At 52.7% G+C, this 24,016-nt stretch overlaps 1 protein-coding gene and 1 long non-coding RNA gene across 2 annotated transcripts in view; both read right to left on the bottom strand.

Moving 5' to 3' along the window:
- Positions 1-24,016, bottom strand: part of LOC123577288 (liprin-alpha-1-like) — a 464,712-nt gene that overhangs the window by 426,372 nt on the left and 14,324 nt on the right. The window lies entirely within an intron of this gene.
- On the bottom strand, positions 5,391-14,940 carry LOC123576524. Its single transcript, XR_006701464.1, has 3 exons — positions 14,789-14,940; positions 13,951-14,123; positions 5,391-5,761 (listed from the first exon to the last, which is right to left on the bottom strand). It is a non-coding gene; the product is annotated as an uncharacterized LOC123576524 (long non-coding RNA).

Here is a 24,016-nt window from a genome sequence, read left to right on the forward strand (position 1 = left end):
CCACCTTAAACTCCCCTCCACGACTCTAATTTTCCTGCTTTGTCACTGCGCGTGGGGTATACTGGAGAGCTGCTTTCTAAGTCCCATGTTCTCATGAAAAGCCCCAAATAGGAGAGCCGAGGGATTGTCCCGTGGGAGAGCGGGCCCTGCACCTGACTCGGCATGACCTTATGCAGCCACCTCTCCTGGTGGTGTTTCCTAGTCAGCAAGTGTAGGCAAAAGGAACCTTGAAACTGTGCTCAGACTTTTCTTTACGCTGCACCGGCTTCTGATTGGACCTTCCCGTCCCTACTGTGAGGGACCATCCCTCTCATGTGTTTGGGTCACCTGCGGTGCTTGACTTCCTCGGCCCCAATATCTTTCAGGAAAATGAAGCTGTTCTTGGCTGAGGCAGTGCCAGGAAATCATCCCCAAAAGAGGTGAAGTCTGTAGTGTGGGTATTTTAGACACAAGTGTAGGTTCCTCCGTGACTTGCTGAGCCCACACCTTCCACAGAAGCCACGTGAGGATGTCGAGGCCCTGGGAGCCGACTCCCGAGCCGGTGAAGTCACCATCGCTCTCATCGTCGTTTCTGTTCCCGTGGCTTTGAAACATGCTGGATGTTGGGAGAACCCCTGGGACAGCTGTGGGCACCCTGTGGCCGTTCCAGGTGTTGGAGCCGGTTCTACCCCCGTCGCCATTCCCAAGGACACTGGGCAGTGGCCAGGGCTGGTTTGCTTTTTCGCTATACTCTGGGATTGCCATCCAGATGTGTGGACGTGGTGACCCGTGGACAGCCCTGTGGGGTGGCCTTTGTGCCATTTTGTGGTCCCCTGATTGTGACAGCTCTAAAGGCTTCTTGACCTGCCATATTTTGACCACAGCTTGTGATCTGCTTCACTATTCCCGGTGTTAAATGTAGAAAGGGGCTTTAGATGATAAATTCTGATAGTGTCTTGTGTCACCTTCGAATATGTAAGAACATGTAAACCCAGTAGTACTTCAAGTAAAGAGATGCTGTCTAAAGGTTTTGCCTCACTGTCTTTGACTAGCGTCCTCAGAGTCTCTGCGATGTGGGATTGTTGACTTGCTTTCCACCTCTGCTATGAGCTGAGGCTTGCAAAAGTGCTTCTCCTAATCCCGCTACCTGATGAAAGAGAACCTTTTCACCATATAAATATAGAAAATTCCAAGTTTCGTGCACCTACTGTTGGATTTGGGATGACTCACTGGCCCGGAGCACATTAGTTTCTGTTTTCCCTGTAAACTTGACTCTGAGCCCTACTGACAAGATGGGCCTGGCAGACTAAGGGGAGACTGGCAAAGGCAGGGACTGGGGGTGTGGAGGAATGGGGCCTAGTGGTGTAGAGATCCCACCACGTGACCTCACGTGTCATCTTAGAAGGCACCGACGCCCTGCCACCATTCCCAGTTCTGTCTCTTCTCTTCTCTTCCCTTCCCTTCTCTTCCTTTCCCTTCCCTTCCCTTCCCTTCCCTTCCCTTCCCTTCCCTTCCCTCCCTTCCCTTCTTTCCCTTCAAGCATACACAAGTTGAGAGAGAATGATTTTTAAGAACACCAGACCCTCAAGGAAAAGAGCTTGAAAGAGGAACAAAAGCCTCTCGTGGTTATGGCAGGAAGTTCGGCATGTGGCAGGACTGGATGGACAAGGTCGGTGTTGGCAGCACGTGCCGGTTCGCTGCGGGCACAGAGTTGGCGAAGTAGGGGCTCAGACTTCTTGCAGAAGAGCTTTGAGTCCATGCGGTGAAGGTGAGATCCTCCTCTGTTGACTGACCTTTCTCATGAGGTGTTCCTGCGTTTTAGAAGCTCTTTTAGGATTCTCACGTGTGCCGGGGTGTGGGCAATGTGGCAGAAGGCCTTACTGGGGGGCGGTGGGGGGGCTCTGGGTGGAGGACAGAAGCCTAGAAGCATCTTGTGTGTGGGTGTTGGTGTCACTGCTGCCCCCAGTTCACCACGAGCCTAATATGAGCAGGTCTGCAGACCAGAACCAGATCAGAGACTCTCCTTCACGGCGCAGGCGAGCCTTCAGCCAGCTGGTGCCAGAACCAGATCTGGGGCTGTCCTTCAGTGCGAGGGTGAGGCTTCAGCCAGCAGGTGCTTTGCTGTTCTTCAGGCATTGATGACCTTGACAGAACAGTCTAACCTGGCCCTCTGTGTAGAGTCACTTCCCGTGAGTCCGGGAGACAGCACTCACTGAGGACAGTGGGCGAGCCTCCTCTGCCATCCAGCTAGAGGGTTCAGCATGGTTGACTGCACACATCAGCCTTTGGTGGCACTTTGCGTCCTCTGTCCTGAGACACCCGGAGCTCGTCCGCTCTATTCCACGCCCCATGCAAGAGACGACGGTGTAGGGGTTGGTGTGTTACATGTTTCTCCAGGGAGGTACCTGTGTACATTCTGCAGACCTCCCTGTAGAGGTGAATTTCCCAGTTTCAGCAGTGTCTCTTATTCTGACCCAACAGATGTCTGCCTCTGCTCTGCATAGAAGGGAAGCCATCAGCTGATACGGAATTTCGGGTCTATAATTCTAACCTGTCCCTTGTAATTGCAGATGCTGCCCAGATCGGGCTCAGTGTTGCGCCAAGTGCAGAACTGCACCACTGGGTCACAGTGAGCCACGCTGAACTGTGTTCACACAGAGCAGATATTTGGGGCGTCCTAGGGGCACCGCACACCAGGTCTGGAATTTGCCTACGCTGGGGTTGGACCAAGAGTGAGCTACAGGAAACAGACAGGGACGTTTCCTGGTGTGACTGACATTCCCGGAGATATCTAGACAGGCAGAGTGGGGAGTGGAATCATCTTTGGATTCTACAAAGCTGCCTGGTTGCCTTTTGCAGTACAGACAACCCGTCACCCCCGTGTGCTTCGGACAGTGAGGGAAACAGGTAGAGGCCTTTCCTTCCTGAAACAAAGCCTGTGCCCATGGGGTTGTAGGGATTTGAAACGGAGAGAAATTCGTGGTCTGTCTGGGTCTCTAGCTCTGGGTTGGCAAAATGACACATTGGGGCAAACAATGAATCTATCAAGGAGAAGCTTGATGGCAGTACCAACAAAGCTGTCACTGCTGGCTTCTCTGCTTCTGTTGTCCTCTCAACACCTCGGGCTCTGGCCTTACTAGGCCCCGAAGCTTCCCTGAGGAGCCCTCCTTCCCGCCAGCCTGTCTGCAGCTGCCTTTCCCCGGTGTCTTCTGCCTGTGGTCCTTCACTCACCCTGGACATTACTGTATTTCCGTGGAGGCTCTCTGGGGCTGGGACCTGTCCTCCTTACGTCGTGCCTGGCCTGGCACTGTGCAGGCGCTCAGCGATATCTCATGAGTTACCAGCCGGTGCAGTGATGGTACCCAGACAGCTGACGGAAATGCCCAGGTGTCTACACCTGGTAGAGTGGGGAGACTGCCCTTACAGATGAATTTGGTGGGGTGCTGCCATGGGCTCACAGCCCCTCTCTCCGTGCCACCCTGCACCTGTAGGCAAGCTTGGCTTCCAGCTCTTCCAGATTGGACCAACTTGTCAGAAATCTAGGTGGCTCAGTCTATCATGTGTCTGACTCCTGGTTTCGGCTCAGGGCATGATCTCACGGTTCCTGGGTTCGAGCACTGCATCGGGCTGTCTGCTGTCAGTGCAGAGCCTCCTAGGGATTCTCTCTCTCTCTCGATATCTCTGCCCTCCTTGAAATGCTCTGTCTTTGTCTCACGCAAAATAAAAAATAAAGATAAAAAAATGAGACTCAAAAACACGTAACTCAGGGGCGCCTGGGTGGCGCAGTCGGTTAAGCGGCCGACTTCAGCCAGGTCACGATCTCGCGGTCCGTGAGTTCGAGCCCCGCGTCGGGCTCTGGGCTGATGGCTCAGAGCCTGGAGCCTGTTTCCGATTCTGTCTCCCTCTCTCTCTGCCCCTCCCCCGTTCATGCTCTGTCTGTCCCAAAAATAAATAAACGTTGAAAAAAAAAAATTTAAAAAAAAAAAAAAAAAAAAAAAAACACGTAACTCTGAAGTTATTTGTAACCTGTCCTCTCTGAGTTGGAAAGAGCCCTGAGATCCCTGGGTTAAGATTTGAGGAGAATGTGATGGAGTCTTGGAGAGCAAAACTCTGCTCAGGCAGGCACGTGTTTGCACGAGTGTGGCCTGGGCAGGTGTGGCAGCCTCCAGGCCCCAGTCTGCACTGCTGTCTGGTATCCTGCCCTTGTCTGCGGGTGAGCCAGTGAGGCGGACCTCATTCCTGCTCTCGCTCCTGGACTCGTTCCTGGCCTTGGCCCAACCCCCTGCCTGGACCATGAGACTTGGCTTCCAGACCACACCCTCCCTGGTGCTGATGCCTAGTTATACGCATGATTTTCTCAGTTGGATCAACCTGTTTTGATTAAAAAAAAAAAAACTTGGAAAAATTGCCACTCTGCATCTCTGGCAGTACTCTTAGAAAAGCTCTCTTACAACTTCTTTCTGCTAAGTTTTGTGCTGGGGAGTCCCTTCCGCAGGCTGTCCTCCAGGGGAGCTTTGTCAGCACTTTTGAGTGGAAGCCTGGAGGCTGTGGGAGGCCAGTGTGCCTCAGGTGTCCAGGCAGCATGGACATCAGAGCAGAGCCGGGGAGGGGAGAGAGTGGCGGGGCTCCGAAGTTTGGAATAAACCTCGCCGCTCTCTCCCTTGAACTGTGCTGACAAGGGCCTCCTGATTTCCTCTTCACCCAGGCTCCTCCTGACCCAGGTATCTTGTAGGGCCCCGGAGAGACCAGGTGGAGGGGTGTCTATGCGCCGTGTCCCAGGCAGTAAGAGGGAAGGTTCAGATGCCCGCACTGGGTCACACATCTGGGCCGTCCACACTGGGGACAGAGCCTGGTGCTGGGAGGCCAGGCAGGGCCGGGGGCTGCCTGGGAGCTCGGTAGTCCATATTTTCAGCTTTGGAGGATGTGGCACATCTGGCATTTACTGAATTTGGTGGGCAGATCTCAGAAACGGGCTTATATATAAATGCTAGGTGGGGGCTGCATTCCAGAAGCTTTGTTTACAAAGTGCTGTGGTGCCCGGTGCGGCACGGAGACTATGGGTGGCTGGTCCCACTGAGGCCAGAGTGGCGGGAAGCCTAGCCTTTCCTGCGTGGCAGACCCTGTATGTGGATAGAGCGGGCGTTGCAGTTAGCACCAGATATTTTTAATGTGTCCACACTGCAAAGAAAGCATTTCTTGCTAGAAAAAGTGTAGTTAAGGTCAGTCATTAAAATACAATGACAATTGCTGCAAATTAAGTCTGATTATATCAAAACCATGGTTGTAGAGCTAAGGGACATTCGTAAAGGATAATGCAGGCTGTGTCGCGGTGATTTTACAAACGTGGTAAAATCCTTTTCTCTGTCAGGGTTTCTTAACAAACAATTACACAATGATAATTACAATACACGCACAGGTTATAAAAGCCCTGTATTTGTCGTAGGATTTATACCTACAACCGTGATAGTACATACACTTGAAAGACTAAACTGAGATATAAGAACATCAATTGATTCCAAAGGGTATTTATAGCCCGGATATACATGAAAGTAAGGAACTCTCTATAGGGAGTGACAAATTTACAGAAATGTACGAAACATTAAATGCTAAATGAGTTTCTCTATCTCATTCACGAATTTTGCAGTAATTAAATACTGTAATACAATATCTCAGGGTCCATATAACAAGGATTAACAGATGAAAGATCTGGTTGAATTTTCAAATGTAGTCACCGCTGGGCTCTGCGTGCTGCAAGACCATCGGTAGAAGCAGTGTGGGTAAACTGCAAGATAAAGGAAAGAATCAGTCTTAAGACATCAGCCCGAGAAGCACCTTCCAGGGCCCCAGGTGGGGCCTAGCGCGTGCCCCCCCTCCCCAAAGACCTTCCTGGCTGAAGAGATTTGAGAATCTAGAGAAAATATGAAGCATTCTGCATTACCAATGAGATTTATTCGACTGAGTTCATACTGGCTTAAGACTGAAAGTTACCAAATTAAAAAAAAAACAAGATGAAGGAATCAATCAACTATTCTTTTTTTTTTTTTTTTTCAGGATTTTAAGTAATCTCCACTCCAAAATGGGGCTCAAACTCACTACCCTAAGTTCAAGGGTCATAGGCTCCACCTGGCCTCCAGCCAGGAGCTCCCAACAATCAAACACTGTGGCTGAGACAGGAAAACAGGATGAGAGCAGAACAAAGCCCACCCCTCGAGGCCCTCAGAGCAGGGAGAAGAGGGCTGGGCTCCGGGGCCCACACCCGAAATCTCCATGTTCAAACTCAGCCCCTCAGAGGGCAATGTGCTTCCGCTTTTAAAAGCTAATCTCTCAACTGAGAGGCCACCAGCGTCACTCACGTGAGGACTAGAATCCTCTTGGGCCTGGTTCATTCAAGAAGGTGTGCATAAAACAAGCCAGCCAGGGCCTGCTGACCTAGGAGCTCCACCAGACCAGGCAGAGGCCAGTGCCACTTGCTCCCGAACGACCGGGAAGGTCAGCTCAGACCTGGAAAATCTCCTACTGCTCCGACAGCAATCCTGCCTGCCTCCCACAAAAGACATTAGCAGACACTGAAGCCAAATTTCTTTTTTTACGAAAAGAGTGGAAATACAGTTTTCTCCGGAAAAACTGAGAACACACCAACACACAAACACCAGAATCGTCTTAGCAGGTGTAGAGAAGCTCGTGTGTGTGTGTGTGTGTGTGTGTGTGTGTGTGTATGTGTATGTGTGTGTGAGTCTGTCTATGTGCATCTGCGTGTCTGTGTATTTCTGAAAGTCCCTAAGTGAGCCTGGTGCGGCCGTCCTGGCTCACGTGGACATTGCGCAGACAGGACACAGGGTGTCCGACTGTGGCCTGCATGGACGGTGCCCTCTACTCACCAACAGGAGGCGTCGGCAGGATTAAGACATGACTGGCTGAATCCAGCCTCTGTGGTGCAGATACCATGCCTGCTCCAAGCAACACAAGGGGCAGCGTGCAAATGCAGCATGCGGTTAGTCTTCAAATAGCACATGAGGGCACAAATACAGCCACACACATTCTAAACCACAGCAGCAACCACTGAGGGCTCCCGGGGCACTTCTGAGTGGGGTTCTCTCCACCCGCAAGCAGCCGGGGGAGTCCCCGGGAGTCCACTCTCAAATAGCAACGGGGCAGTAGAGGCCATGAAAACACTTTCGCCGTGTCCATCTGCCATCTTGTGAAAGAGGGGCCAGGGCTGCCCATCACATACGTAGCTCTGCAAGTGTCTCTCTGAGGCTGGTCCAACGCTCTGAGGACACCCACGATGCCTAGTTGTAGTAGTTGAGAGAATACGCTCATATTCCATCAGATAGAAAAGTTAAAAAAAATCTCTTTCACTGTGACACTTTGATAAGCAGAAGTGAGGAGTAACCTTAGATCATTTGAGCCTGAGCATGCCACAGCACCTGAACGCCTAGTTACATATTCAGTCGGCCATTCTCCATCAGTGTTCACATTCCAACCCAAGAGCCTCCCATACCTCCGCCAAGAGGCTGGGGCAGAGCAGCACGTCACATACAGACCGGCAGCATCTTCTTTGGCTGCATAGAGGACAGAGAGGAAGTGACCCAGAAGTCTGCAGGGAGAGTCTCTGCTGACCCAGCCGGTAAGTCAAGAGCGTCTGGATCTACACTGCTATCTCCAAGAAGGTGCCCTCCTAAAGCTTCTATCATCATCCTGGGAAATTACAGGACACATTGTGAAATAAAAACCAAAAATATATACCAAGGTTACCAGCCCTTTAAAATGACCTCACTCTGCAAGTGTGTTTACAGCTGTTTACCCCCATTCCGGACAGCCATTGGGGGCCCCCTGCCCAGACGGCTGCCCCAGGCGGCAAAGGGCGGCAGGGCCATATTTGTGCCAGGACCCTGACCGGGCACAAGTCAGGACAGTCCTGGGCTGACTGGACCTGCCGCACTGTCTTTGTGAAATCACCTTCCTGCTATAGAAGATACTACCTTTGGGTTTTCCAAACAGTCTTTAAGCTGCGGACAGTGCTACACGCTAGGACAGTCCCACCGCACCCTTTCACGTGTCCTATTCTCGTCACACTCGAGTGTTCTTATGGCAATGAAGACAGTCTTAAGTAGTGGTGTGGGACTAAATCAGTCCTGGTGTTGTAGAAGGAGAAATCAACACTTTGTGTCTTTTTAAATAAACGACTGTAACCTTCCCCCAGAGCACAGGGCCCTGGACTGCAGAGAGACCTCCGGCCGCCCCCAGACACAACTTACAGGCTCTATTGCCAGGCTGCCGTCAACGTGTTATGATGTGAAAAATATTTCTCAAGACTATCAAAAGTCAAATACCAAAAGGAAAGAAACCAAACTCCTCACCTCTGTTAAAATATTGGTTTCTCAATAGCTCATTGGTTTGGTTTTTTTTTTAAGTTTTTGCAGGTACATTTATTTATTTTTGAGAGAGACAGAAACAGTATGAGTTGTGGAAGGGCAGAGAGCTAGGGAGAGAGAGAATCCCAAGCAGAATCCCCATTGTCACCGCTGAGCCCAATGGGAGGCTCAAACTCACGAAGTGTGAGATCATGACCTGAGCTGAAAGCAAGACTCAGACACTGAAATGATTGAGCTACCAGGCGCCCCTGTTTGTTAGATTTTCAGAGAGAGAGGGAGAGAGAGAGAGAGAGAGAGAGAGAGAGAACGATTGTGTGTGAGTGAGAGAGGGGCAGATAGAAAGGGTGACAGAGGACCCAAAGCAGGCTCCACGCAGACAGCAGCCAGCCCAATGCTGGCCTCAGACTCACAAGCAGTGTGATCATGACCTGAGCCAAAGTCAGACACTTAACCAACTGAGCCACACAGGCGCCCCAAAGCTCATTTGTTAATAAATTAAGAGCTAAGCTTAACTTGTAAGGTAAAATTATCTCCACATTTGGGAGAGTAGTCTGGTACATGATTCCTACAAACATAACAATCTACGTTCCTGTTTTTTTTTAAGATTTTATTTTTAAGAAATCTCTACACCCAACACAGCTGAAAGTCACAACCCAGAGACTATGAGTCACGCTATCCTCTGACTCAGCCAGCCAGGCACCCCCAAATCAAATACTTAACAGTTAACGCAAATTTACATATCATTAGGCTGAAACTTATTTCACCGACCCTTTGGTCAGTCCCAATGACCAAAAGGTAGTTTAACTTTCATTGCAAGATAGCACGAGCCTGAAATCATGAGCAAACACCCCAAATGTTATGTCAATCTAAAGGATGACAACATATTGCAATTGCATCGATACCAAGACTTCAAACTGAAAACAAAACCATGGAAGCCTAATAGTGTATTTTCAATAAGAGATGTTAATGTAGAGTCCATTAATGGGCTTGATTTACTTATCTTTGAGAGGCAGAGAGACAGCATGAGCAGGGGAGGGGCAGAGACAGATGGAGAGAGAGAATCCCAAGCAGACTCCCCACCGTCACCACTGAGCCCAATGGGAGGCTGAAACTCACGAAGTGTGAGATCATGACCTGAGCCGAAAGCAAGACTCAGACACTGAAATGATTGAGCTACCAGGCACCTCTGTTTGTTAGATTTTCAGAGAAAGAGGGAGAGAGAGAGAGAGAGAGAGAGAGAGAGAGAACGATTGTGTGTGAGTGAGAGAGGGGCAGATAGAAAGTGGAACGGAGGACCCAAAGCAGGCTCCACGCAGACAGCAGCCAGCCCAATGCTGGCCTCAGACTCACAAGCAGTGTGATCATGACATGGGCCGAAGTCAGACACTTAACCAACTGAAAAACACAGGCGCCCCAAAGCTCATTTGTTAATAAGTTAAGAGCAAAGCTTAACATGTAAGGTAAAATTATCTCCACATTTGGAAGAGTAGTCTGGTACATGATTCCTACAAACATAATAATCTACGTTCCTTTTTTTTTTTTTTTTTAAGATTTTACTTTTAAGAAATCTCTACCCCCAACACAGGGCTCAAAGTCACAACCCAGAGATTATGAGTCACGCTGTCCTCCGACTCAGCCAGCCAGGCACCCTCAAATATAATACTTAACAGTTAACGCAAATTTAGATATCATTAGGCTGAAAACTTATTTCACCGACCCTTTGGTCAGTCCCCATGACCAAAAGGTGCTTCAACTCCCATTCCAAGATAGCACGAGCCTGAAATCATGAGCCAACACCCCAAAAGTTATGTCAATCTAAAGGATGACAACATATTGCAATTGCGTCGAAACCAAGACTTCAAACTCAAAACAATACCCATTGAATCTTAACAGTCTATTTTCTTTTTTTTTTAATTTTTTTTAACATTTATTTATTTTTGTGACAGAGAGAGACCGAGCATGAATGGGGGAGGGTCAGAGAGAGAGGGAGACACAGAATCCGAAACAGGCTCCAGGCTCTGAGCTGTCAGCACAGAGCCCGATGTGGGGCTTGAACTCACGGACCACGAGATCATGACCTGAGCTCAAGTCGGACTCTTAACCGACTGAACAACCCAGGCGCCCCCTAACAGTGTATTTTCAATAAGAGATGTTAATGTGGAGTCCATTAATGGGCTTGATTTACTTATCTTTGAGAGGGAGAGAGACAGCATGAGCAGGGGAGGGGCAGAGAGAGATGGAGAGAGAGAATCCCAAGCAGACTCCACGTCGTCGGCACGGAGCCCGACTTGGGGCTCGACGCCACCAACTATGACATCATGACCTGAGCCCAAAGCAAGGGTCGAGCGCCGAATCATCTGAGCCCCCCAGGAAGCCCACAGGAACGGGCCTTTGGGGAGAGGGGTCCAGGCTCTCCGGGAAATTAGACAAGGGTGCCGTGGAGGGGGATTTGCAGTGGGGACACTGAGGGCATTCCCAAAGGCGTTCAGTGTTCTGTAGAAGGATCAAAAGATTCCTGATTCTCCACTGAGCCCATGAGTCAAACAGAATTCCACAGGGAAATCAGAAACAGAAGCCATGAAACTTCCACGTGGCACACGAAGGAAGAGTGTTTCTCTCTCCACATAAGAGCTAAATGCACGCCAGTCTCACGAGCCTGTGAGGGGAAGGGACAGGCAGAGCTCAGGCAGGAGGAGGCAGCACCAAGGACTCCGTGCCGCACAGCACAGACGGGGCTTGGGGACAGAGGACTAGCTGTGCGGTGAAGCTACGCGCTGCCTTGCTCCAATACGGGTTGCAGGGTCTCCAGCAGGAGAGCAGTGGGTTCTGGGTCGGGATCTGCACCAGAAGCGCCAGGGCGGTGACATCGAAGGTCCCATCTGAGGCCGTCAACGTGCCGTGAACTCCACTGTCTACGCGATTGTTGGCATCCTCTTTAAGGCCAATCGATAGGACCCAGCGAATCACTGGGTCCTTCCTCCAAACCAGCACCTCTGCCGACAGTAAACACCCATGGCCACGGTGGCTGCCGAAAGCTCTCTCCATCACATCCACACCCTGTAATGCTGGACAAGGATCTCCGCTGTGTGCCCCAAGCCTATGCTTCAGCTGCACACTCCAGGTGTTCTGGAAAACCTTCCTCCCGTCAGACAACACTGTTGGCCCCGTGCCTGCGCACCTTGTCACTTCAACACAAACGTCTCAGTTCTAATCGCAAAGCCCGCTTTGTGGACTCAGTTGAAAGTCAGAGAGACCTGAAAAGACTCCCCAGCATATTAAGAGACTGTGACGGGACACCTCACGTTCATGCAAAGTAACAAAGGATGCATTTGCTTTAGGAGACATCGAAAAATCACCAGATGATTCACTAGTTACTTCTGGTGAAAGACTGCTTCTGTCAACTGTGAAGAGATTGAAAAGGAAGTACACACTACAGGAAACACATTCACCCAGTTCATTTCCAAGGTCTTTCACTAGGTAAAATAACAGTTGTTCAAACACATGGACACGCTTCAAACACTTACAGATCGTTACCACGTTTCTCTGTTACATACCTTATAATTAAATTATGTATATACACAACGTGTATCACAAAGGTTGGCTTCTGGCTTTTCTTGTGATTCACAATAACTCAATCACAGCTAGGCTATCCTTCAACTGGGCCATCCCCGCTGCCCCTTTGTTTCAAGTTTTTTTTTATTTTTGAGAGAGACACAGACAGAGACAGAGACAGAGACAGAGACACAGCAAGAAAGTGGGGGAGTGGCAGACGAAGGGAGGGAGGGACAGAATCCCACCTAGGCTCCACACTGTCAGCGCAGAAGACGACAAAGGGCTCGAACCCACGGACCGTGACATCATGACCTGAGCTGAAGTCGGAGCCTTAACCGGACGAGCCCTCCAGACGCCCCTCGCTTCTGGATTTTCAATCGGCCCCCAGCACCGAACTCTGCGCTGAGGAACCAGAGTTACAAGCCCACATCCTGGAGGCATGGAAGACTCGTCTGCCTTTTGTGGTCAGTTACTTCCTTCCTCAGCTTTCAGACACCCAATTCCTTGCTGTGGCTGCGCCCCTCCCGGTTCCAGAACTCTGCCTCCTCCGTGTGGAAAGATGGACGAGCACTGTGACCGCCAGGGACCAGGCCTACTGAGCAGGGTCCTGATTTCCCTCAAGGATTCAATTCTCGACACCACACAAGATTTTCCAATCACCTGCTCCAATGGAAACCTCAGGTGAGTGCTTCCCAGCCTTACAGTTAGAGCCCACTCAAAGACATTGAGAAATCTGCTGAATTCTGCAGGGAGTAGGCACACGTATGAGGTCTCCTAACCTGTGCCTGACAACACGCATCTCACAGTTAGGACGTAAACAAAGCAGTAACAAGAATCGTGCCATCAAATACGACGTGACCACGGACGTGACTGAGACTCATTCTCCTGAGGCGGACATTGTCAACACTAGGCACCTTCCGTGGAGCCTTCTGGGGCTCTACCTCACCGCCACCTCCCTGAGAACTTCACTCCTCATAGCCCACTGTACCCAGAAGCCTTACCAGAAAGTGTCGGTTAACACATATTTTACAAGTGACGTGTATATGCTGTATTCCTTCATAAAACAAGGTAAATGTGATTAAGAAAACCATAAAGAAGAGAAAATACATTTACAATACTCTACTGGATGGCAACACATAACTTGCATATAAGTGGACCTGATCTTCAAACCCTGGCTGTTCAAGGGTCAACCGTATGTTTCTGGGACTGGCCATGCATGTCCACAGAGACGACAGTATGATCCGCTCTCAGACACTGCGTTATACTTACGGTAACACAGAACCCAAGTCAGCGATTTGAACATCTCAGCCCCGGAGAAAGGCACCTACACACACTCTGTGAAACTGCATCAAATGCTGGGGCAAACAACTCACTAAACGCTGTCCTCATATGACCAAGTACTTAAACCATACCTCCTGAAGATGACAAAATAAACGTAGGAAACACAGTGAAATGTTTTGGCCAATTTTGTGACCTCTGGACTTACAAGATATACACATGTCTGGGAGCAGTGGGTGTGAGAGTCAGAGGGCACTACCACGAATCTTAACGTTTTCATTACAGAAAGTATAAGGATGTGGAAGAAAACACACTGGCGACATCTAAGGGACCGAATTTTCCCAGCATGGTTCCAGGAGCAAAAGGCCCTGGAGGCCTTTTTATGTCCGTGGAGGCCATGATACTGCTCTGCCGCTATAGAGTCTATTGAACAAACGAACAGCTACTGCTTTCAAAACAGGTACAGCTGAAAAGTGCTCAGCAAGGTGACAAGAAACACAACGCTTATTTTTTAAAGTTTTTGGTGTTTTTCAGCTTGTCCGCCCAATTTGCTGAGTCCCAGGGCACGCTGGGAAGGGTTTTCAATTCAGTGGCTGCAATTCAGTGGCTGTGGGGAAGCAGAGTGATGAAATGGGAGGTGGGGGTGTCCACAGCCACGTGAGGTCTCCCGACACGGGGAGGGGTCTGCAGGCAGAGAGACCACGGATCTAGAGGAATGAGGCCAGTAAGACCACCCACACGCTGGAAACACGCAGGGGACACCAACCTGGTCATGCAGGCTCGTCGCTAGTGTGGCTGGGGTGGACCTTTTGTCTTCTGGCGAGCAACCAGCGGATGGATTTGGTGATGCCCTTCTTCTTGGGGGCGTTGTTCAGTGAGTCCTGGCAATTTTTAGTGTTGCTGTCGTTGCTCGAGGGGCCATCCTGAGAGCCCGAGGATCTGGGGGACGCACAGGAGAGCATCTTCCACGCGTGCTCGTCACACGACACACCGCCCCGCGTGATTAGAAGCACAATCCCCCAGCTTCTAGGGAGGGCTGCGCCCTGGGAGCTGACACTCTCTCCCTCCCAAGTATATCTGGAGTCCAAGCGCCCTGGGTCGAGAACGCTCAGCACCCCTCCCTGGCCGTGACCCGGGAGCACGGAGGACATGCACACCTGAGCCACCCCAGGACGTGGTGTGAGTAACAGAGAGGCTGCTGGAGCTGCCTGGTGGGGGTGGGGGGAAGAGAGCATGGCTCCTGACAGCCCCACAGGGCACAGTGCGGCCCAGGGGAGGAGCCCTAGGGAGCATGTCACCCAGGACCCACCGGGAGGAAAAGGGAGGTCTCAGGACGGCTGGTGCGTAGGATCTGAGCAAACGAGGCTGCCCTACAGCCACCAGCATCACAAGACTCTGGTCTTTCCCACCTGCCTTTTGCTCTGCCGGCCACACCCAGGGCACCCAGGCAGGTATCCCAAGAACGCCGTGCACGTAAACTCAGTTCATTGGCCTTTCCTTGGAATCGCTGTTCCGACCCTTTCTCCCCCATGTAGAGATCAAAGGTTTCTCAGAGCTGAAAACCAGCGCACAGGCATGTCTCCTACGATGCCTGTGCCCCTTACTTTGTGGCGTCCCTGATGTCCTCGTGGCTGGCCTTGTGCAGTGCCCCTTGCTGCAGCCTGTCCAAGCTCAGGGACCTCTGGGAAGAAGGAGCTGATGGTACACATCGTGTCCTTGCCACCCTGTCTTGTGACTCCTCCTCCAAAGGCAGCAACTGTGGGGTGCAGAGGAGAGTGACATGAGTTCACCGTGCACCCAGACAGAGGAGCACACAGCCCTGAAATCACAGCCAGCAACTCATTTGAAAAGCTATGAGCTGTGCTTTGTGCAGCGTCCAAAACGCCTTCCTAGGATCGGCCTAACGCCAGGCGAAAGGGTGGATTCGCGTCCGGGCAGTGGGCCCACTGAGACCCCCAGCCCATCTGCACCGAGGGGTGTACCCTCCCCAGGACCTCGCCCCACCAGGAGCCCGGCCACAGAAGGTAGAGGCGGAGACCCAAACCATGTCACCGTACACCACGGCCAGCTGAGAAGGAAGGTGTTTGTTTCCTGACGCCATTCAGGGCAAACCCTGGCGAGCACGGAGCCCTCCCACGCACGATGGTCCAAAGCTCTTTGTTTGGGGGAAGTGGAGGGAGCTTGTGGCCTAATCCACTGTCACTTCTGGTAGCGATGCAAGGCTGGAATCTACGGGGACGTGTGTAAAGTGACAAGGCACCCAACCCCCTGACCCCACACTCGGGTCTGACTTCTGCTTCTCGGGGACATTTCGGTTGATGTTACAAACTGACGGACTCATCTGCAGCTTACAGACAGTCTGCTCGACACGGTGGAGACACAGTGTCCCTTGGCTGCCGTCACGACAAATGAACCCCTTCAGACTCCATTTTTCCTTCTGTGACAGGCTGTGGGTCTGCGGCTATGTGGCTGTGGGCCCTGGAAAGGACCGTGGGGCCACGGACCCACCAGCGTTATGACCCTTGACAGGTCCTGGTGGTGAGGCAGGGCCGGATCTCATGAGACACACGTGTAGGACTGGCGAGACAGGCACAGCCAACTGGGTTCGTACCAGGACCTCCGAAGCTGCGTGGGGCTCGGGACACCCATGGCGGTCAGCACCAAGCGGAGCTGAGCTCAGGGAAGACACAAGCTTAACCAACAGCTCCAGAACACCTGCCTCCTCTCCTGATTTCCTGACAATCATCAGACAACAAAAGGCTACCTTAACAGGCTACAAATTATCCACATAAAACCAAACAGGGTCAGACTCAGTCAACACAAGTAGATTTCACACCCAGGTGGAAGCAAAGATATGGAGAAGACAAACACCAAAAGGGAACAGGACAGGGAGCCACACCAGCGACCAGGCTATGAGGTGAGCAGAGACGGAGGGTTCTGGGAGCACACCCTCCCCTGTGTCACAGCGCAGTCCACGCACAGGCCCCCGCCCAGCACTGGGTCCTGCCAGACTTGTGCCTATGGGCCATTTCAGTCTCAACCAAAACGGGAGGCTCCCGCGAGGCTGGGAAGTGCAACGCCCGTGCTGGCCCTGTCCGCATGGACCTGACACCCACTGCCCGTACACCTAGACTTCATCCCCCAAAACCTCCAAAGAGCCCTCCAAGTAGCCATCAGTGAGCTGCGGGAGCAGGCCGTCCTGCCTGGGTGTTCATCACACGACCCTCTGTTCCTTGAGAAAGTCTTGCTACAGAGGAAAAGGCAGCACGAGCCAGCAGAATGCAGGGCGTGCTCTGTGCCCCGGCGCCGGTGTGAGCTCCTGTTCTCTGAGGACCGTGCACCGATGGGCAGTGTGTGGACACCCCAAGGGCCATGAACCTTTCGCTGTCCTCACTTACCAGGAGAGCAAAGCAGGAAAAAAAGACGGTGATGAAGACACCCCGGTCACAAAACAACCAGTGACCGAACTGGCACTTGAACGCAAGAATTCAACTGAACGGACACACCGTCTGTGCAGCGGAGGGGCTCCCCCAGCTGTCGCCCAGCTCTGTATCAGAGGCACGGCCCTGTCGGCGCATGGCTGGGAAGGTCTGGGATGGGGGTACGGTCCAGGGAGCAAGGCATCCCAGTTAGGAGGCGGACTCTCTGGTCGAGGGTTCCGTCCCGAGGCACGGAGCTTCCCCTGAGAATGGGCACACCCACATCATTGTCCTCTGGACACAGGAGGTGTCCTGTCCCGGCGAGGGGCACTGTAAATGGGAGAAGGGCGCCCCAGCAAAGGTGGGGTATGTGGCAGAGTGGTGTCGCGGCCAGTGTTTGCCCTGCAAAGTGTCCTCATGCACAGGACCCGGGCTCTCAGGCTCTGCTTGCACATCTGGAAATGGGCTAACCACACAAGCTGTGGCTCGCGGGGATGTCTGTGAGGGCCAGGTCACAGGATCCTAAACCACTGCACACACCAGGTGGAGAACCCTAAGAGCTCTCTGAATGCTGCTGGCTACGGCTGTCAAAAGTGGTGATCCCGAAATCGAAACTCTACGGCACTGCTTCCGTAATTTCTCTTCCTAGAAACTTCTAGGTCTCACGCAACAACGTTCGCAGCGAGCAAGAGACAAACGAGAGACAACGGTGAGCTCTGGTGGCCGTCGCAGGTACCGTGGAAACCGGCCGCCACGCTCGAGCCCCCAGTGGCTCCTGGACTTCCCCGCACACGCCAGCCGCTCGTCCTTACCCAGCTGTGGTGCTCACTGTGAAGAGACGGGCACTCTCCCCCACACCACAGACAAACACAGCTAGGTTGCACTCCTAAGCACTTTCGCTTTCTCCGATGCTTCCTGACATCACTAGGCTGACAGAGGCATGCAAAGGAAGGAAGAGAAATCACATTTACTGCACACTTGGAAGTTACCATTTCCAAGACCAAACGAGCAAACATATTTTAAAGAGAACAGCAGGATGGATATCATTGAGAGAAGATTTAGAAACAACCACGACTGGAAGCAGAACTTTGTCCCACCACACATCTGAACGTAATAGGTTATTCGACATTTACCAGAGACACTACCAATGATCACTCAGGGACGTAAAACTCCATTACAACATACACAACTTCTTAAAACATGGCATCTTGTAGAACAAAGACATCTAACAGGTGCCTATTCTAAACTTTCCTGTAACTGTTCTCCTTGTTGACAACCAAGTTACACTTTTACAGTATCACCCTAGGGGATGCCGAAGTTCCCGCAACACCTTGTGTAACACCAAACAAACCCACTCTGTTAACGCCCTGCTGGACGTGAATGTGAAATCCTGACCTAGAATTTGATTGACAACCTCTCACGAATTGCCGTGCTGGTTACAGGAGGGTGCCCTGGGCAGGTACGTGATAAAAACGGGCTGAGGGGCAGGTGACAGCTTCACGTTGCAGGAGTCCTGAGTTTCAGTGTAGAAGGCAGTACTTGTGCTCAGTAAGCCCATGAGATCTGGAGTCCTGAACACGAGTGTCGGCACCACAGAGCGTGCTGTCTGTATCGAGCTTCCGTTCATCTACGGTCAGTGCCTTATCTCTTTTGAAGAAACGCTTCGTTTACAAATTATTATCTAGATCATACCCGTATCCACCTGTACTATACAGTGATACGCTAACGACAATTGATCACTATTGGGGCAAAACCCCACTGTCTACTGACAAATGAAGGTACAGGAGAAACAACACGAGCCAGCCACAACTGACCACAGACCCTCCAGGGCAAAACAACAAAATAACAGAACACAAACCGCAGAACTTTTACCCTGTGTCTCCTTCCAGCTAGCACTGCGTCTCTGCTCCCAACCAGAGTTCGAGTCCTCCAGAAAGCTGCCCCTACTGTGTCTACACAGACTCTGGAACTCGGGCGAGTGGGCTTTAGCACAAGGGCTCCTGGACCAGACCACCGTGGTCCTCGGCCTCCACCTTGCCTGGCCCCACCCAGCATGACCAGGCCCCCGGTCTCCCTTTCCCCGAGCACCGGGCTCACTGAGCTCCTTCCCCCTTGTGACCGCTTGGTCTCTGCCAGTTCTGTCTCTCTCTCTCCACCACCACACTGGGCAGTGCCCAGAGAGCCCCCCTTGGACTCTGGGGCTATCCACAGGTGCCCATCTAGGGACTTGTCAATCATCTGTCAAACAGAAATAGAGAACTAACACACATATCACCTTTTACTTCCCATTCGCTGCTGGTCTCCCCTCACTACACTGTGCACACAGAGGGGTGCAGGCCTCTCCTCTGACTTTTTAGCTATTTATTGTTTTCTTTGTTTTATTTCAAGTGGGGGAGGAGCAGAGAGAGGGAGAGAGAGAGAATCCCAAGCAGGCTCTAGGCGCGGTCAGCGCAGAGCCCCATGCGGGGCTGCTGGGCTCCGGGGCTCGATCTCACAAACCCAGAGATCGTGACATGAGCAGAAATCAGCAGTCGGGCGTTTGACCGACTGAGCCACCCGGCGCCCCTCATCTGGGTTTTTCAGTCATGCTGCACCCTAGCTCTGGGACGATGTCTGCACCAAACTTGTTCCATAACTACAGGTGCTCAAAACTTACCCAAATATGTAAAAATATACGCGGCTGAAGAGCCAAAGGACGAAAGTCCTTAAACTCCAAAGGTGACTTCTTTGTTGTTTAAGGATGAATACACATGTTCCCTTCACCTTCATTAGCGTTTCAAACCCTTACTAATTTGCATTGTGCTGTGCTTAACACTAGGTCCTATCTTAATCCACATTGCTACTTTATACAAAGAGAGAACAAAAGCTCTCAAAAGTAAATTCTAAGGCAGCCAAAGAAGAATGGGGGAAGCTGAAAAGAGAAAGCAGCCTATCGGTTCTTTAGTTCCAGAAGAGCCTCACAGACAGAGGAAAAGGCAGGTGACATTGGAGCAGGCAGGTGGGTCCCATGAGAGCCCCCAGAGGATGGAGGTCCTTGCCTTGGAAGGCTCATGTCGCAGACGGGCCACACGGCCTTTCTGGTGGCGCCGCAACACCGCGCTGCTGCTGCTGCTGCTGGCATCCGTGGGGCTGTCCGCCAGACGGAACCTGGAAGCTGGGACGCTGCTGACGTGCGTCCGCCTGAAATACGGACGGAAACAATCAAACAAACACGCACACACACACCAAGGTTGTTATCTAAAGAAAAGTGGACTTTGTCAGCCAGGCCAGAACCCGTCAATTGGGAAAATGAGGTCACAGAAAAAGGTCTCCATGGAAGGCATCCTTGCCCCTGGCTCCAGTGCAAGCCCGCTAGCCGGGCCCTGTGGAGACAGGGTCTCCCGGGCCCAGCAGGTGCAACGCATCCCCGCGGCCCAGACGTCCCCGAGGTGGAGCAGCGCCTGCCCCCAGTCAAGCTGTCGTCCTGCGTGTCTGCACCACCTCCTGCCCAACTGACCGGAAAGCACTCCTGTACGTCCCTCTGGCCTTCACCTGCCATCGGACCACGTGTGCCAAGGCCTTCGCTGTGATGCCAGGTGACCCCAGGTTTCCCTCCTCCAACCAGTATCGGGCGCCCCAGGGGCATCCGCGGCAGGATCCTCGGGAACCACACCTCGCACCTCCCGTAGACAGGAGGTGGCAGTGTGCCCGGTGTTTCCGAGGCAAAAGCGTCTCTGGCCTCTGTGCAGGTAGACTAACAGACAAATGTCCCCCTTGGCCATAGAAGTCTCCAGAAAAGTTCCATGGAGCCCCGAGCCCCTAGGGGGGAGTCACTTAATTGGGCTGTCAGCTGCTCCCCTCAGCAAAGGCTCTGGGCACGAAGCGGTCAGCAGCTGTGAAGGAGCACCCGCCAGCCCACGTGCCCGGCCTCAGCCACGGGCTCACCCTCCACACTTGAACCCTGCACCGGAGTCCAGTGGCTCCTTGCTCTCTGAAAAAGAAGAGAGGCTGCCTTCCATTTCACAAATCCTTATGGTCTCGGGAGACAGAACACGCCCATCTGCTTCACATCAACTACAGAGGGGGCCCCCGGCGTCACCCCTTGTGGCCTGGAGACAGAGCCACCACGACAGGGCGTCTCCTCTGTGGTGCTTCATGCTCTTCTCTGCGGCCTTTCAAGAAACGTCATTGACACGTGCTGCCTCAGGGTACTGATTGTTTCTAAGACAGCCAAGTCAGAACTGCCCACTGGCCACAACCATCTTCCCCTCCTCTGGTCCCCCCATTGCCAGAACAACTGCTCACCTGAGCTCAGGTGTGTCTAGCTTCACCGCTGTGGGGCCCCGACACATCGCCAATCGGGGAGAGCCACACACGCCACCCCGCATGTGACCTGGCATGGTTCGTGGCTCCTCCGAGGTTCGCGTGTGTCCCCTGACTCTGACACCCTATCTCAGGCTCCCTGACTCCCGACCCCAACACCCTGCATCCAGTCCTATCCCAGAGCTCTCTCCCATCTGCCCCGCCTGCGTGTGGAAGTTGGTCCGTCACCTTTCTTTTCCTCTGCAACCCAGACCGTGTCATCTTGCTAGAGGAGGACCCAAACAGAAGACGTGGCTGTGAGGTCGTGCCAGGAGGGCTCAGCTGTCCAGCCTGCCTGCCGCCTTCTCAGTCTCGTCCCCACGGCCCCCGGCCGCTCACGGTGACACAGCTCCCACCAGCCTCTCTTCTGCCACCACACGAGAGACCACATTGTGAGACGGCTTCAAACACACCCTGTTCCTCAGCCGGTCTCCTGCCCGGGGTCTTCTGACCACAAGGCCACCTGTGACCGCGGCCAATGCCTCCGCAACCACGGGAGCACTGCGATCCTCTCTATCCTTCTCCTCGGCCAGCTCACCTCAGGCGGGTGCCGGGCGTGGACGTCCCTCTTATGGCAACTGCCCCAGGGTGCCACCCTCCAGGGGCCTGCACAGCCCCTTCCCTTGAGAACTCCAACATGCACTCGAGGGGCCTGCACCGCATCCACTGTTTGCTCCCTTGGCCTCCTCACACATACCCGTCTTCAAGCCCTGGAACGGTGACACTCAGCACACGGGTGTCTTGCTGGCCAGGATCTCCGTCAGCCACCCAAGAGGCTGCTCTGTGCCCGGATCTTCCCGTGTGCTTCTCTCTCCGGACACACATTCGCTGTGCCACCAGTAGTTCCATGGACAGGGAGCGCCGCTTGTGACTCTACCTGCACTGACTTCTCTCTCCTACAAGCAGGCTCAACAAGGACAGCCGCAGCACACCCTCGACTCTCCCGACAGCCCCCGTCGACAGCCGCACAGACCCCAGTGAGGCCTGAGGGGGCCTGCCTTTGGAGCCGGAGCCTGCCCCCTGCACCTAAGGGGGCCCAGTCAGCTACTCGAGGCACCGTCACACCAGAATGACTCTCACATGGTACCCATTTCCTACAAAGAAGCAAGCAAACCTTTTAATACCTTGCTGACAATTACTGTCTGCGGGACGCAGCTCACAAGCCGGCTGACCCGCGCCCTCACAGGCGACTCACCAACGTCCCGACAGAGTTACGGCGATTACATGTCATTCTCCAGTCTTTTCAAAAATATAAGAAACTGCGAGCACTGCGCTAACCCCACCAATGTCAAGGTGACCTTCACAACCATGGCCACGTGTGCACTCCCATGGTGACCCCACTGGCCTTGCGGAAGGGACCATAGCTTCCAGGGATGCTGGGCCGAACCTGGCACGCTGGACCCCTCCTAGCCCCACACCATCACCGCCACACTCGGTGGAGGGAGGCCGCAAATAAACCCACCCAAACACGAACAGAACTTCCCCTAACTTCCACTCCTCCTCCCATGGCTGTGAGCTCTGTCATGCCTCCCGGTCTCCTGAGATTCCAAACCTAACGTCTGGAATGAGGTTTTACTTCTCCCTCTTGCCAACTACTAAGCTACCGGCTCCCTGAGCTACATCCAGTCACTCTGCCCATTCGGCCAAGGGATTCCTCTGGAAGATACACAGCAGGTGCTAACGTATGTGTTTGTGAGGTGGTTCATGTTAGGCATGGTGAAGGGCAGTGTCCCCCCCAGCCCCGCCCCATCATCAGTTAGCTGGTACCTGGAAAATGGATCGCGTCAGACTACAACACACTCAGGGTTATTGTGTGTAACTCTGATCCGGTTCGGGTCATACCATAGCACACCCACGGTTCTACTTTGGAACCATGAGCTGGTTCGGGTCATACTGGTGACAGAGGGAAGCCGCCCCCAGCCGCATCTCAAACAGATCTGTGAACCGGGAAATGTCATACCCGTGGTGAAGTGAAGAGCCTCTTGGTCTTGCCCGCTTTAATATACCACTCACTGCTTCCATCTTCCGTAGAAGGCGATCCTGCAAAGCAGCAAACGACAACGACACTCGTTGCAAGCAAGGTTAACGATTCTTTGCATCAAGAGTCCGTTCAACACAGAGCACAAACTGGTAGTGGCCAGAGGAGAGGAGAGTAGGGGCGGTGGGCAAAAGAGATGATGGTGATTAGGAGGCATCAGCATCCAGATATCAAATAAGGCCGTCTCGGGGATGAAAAGCACAGTCCAGGGAATACGGTCCGTGATACCCTAAGGACCCTGTATGGTGACACACGGTGACCACAGCGATGGTGACGAGCACAGAGTTACGTGTGCAATTGTTGAAACGGTATGCTGTCTACTTGAAACTGATACAACAGTGTAGGTTCATTAGAATTCAAGAAAAAATGGAAAGCACTAGTTGCATCAAGTGTGCTGAAATGCTGACCATCATAACCACGATGGGTAAATTCAGCAGTTACAAACCCCAAGACCGTTCTCTCCGAGAGTCCTCCAGTAAACACCCGGATCACCAAGTGGACGTCCTAAACCCTACTGAACAGTTAGGTCTCAGGCATAGCAAGGTTACAGAGGAGAAACACCGAGCCACTAGGACTTCTTCCTAATTATGTAGAGAGGAGCAGGACTTTCTGGGCGGTGGGGGAATAGCCCTTCTGTGCAATAGGCACGTGCTCCGTCGTGGACCCTCTGCAGCCCAGCCTCACGTCTGCACACGCAGCCCCAGGGAGCAAAACCGACGAGGAGCTTCGGTCACACAACTACCCCAGAGGCAGTGCCGTCCCAGGCCGGAGACACCGCCGCACGTGGCTAACTGAGCGCCCAAAATGGGGCTGGTCCCGACCACAGGGGATGGAACCGTGAGACGCCCCGTGGGTTGCAAGGACTGAATGTGGAAAAACATTGTAGAGTAGCTCCTTCACGTCTACACTATTTACATGACACAATAACATGTTGCCTGCATCGGGCTACATGAAAACTAACATCACCCGTCTGTTTGACCATTTCAAATGCAGCCGCGAGAACCCTTGGGATGACGCCCGTGTCACCTGTTACC

Source organism: Leopardus geoffroyi, chromosome D2 (assembly GCF_018350155.1).
Source record: "Leopardus geoffroyi isolate Oge1 chromosome D2, O.geoffroyi_Oge1_pat1.0, whole genome shotgun sequence".
NCBI lineage: Eukaryota > Metazoa > Chordata > Mammalia > Carnivora > Felidae > Leopardus > Leopardus geoffroyi.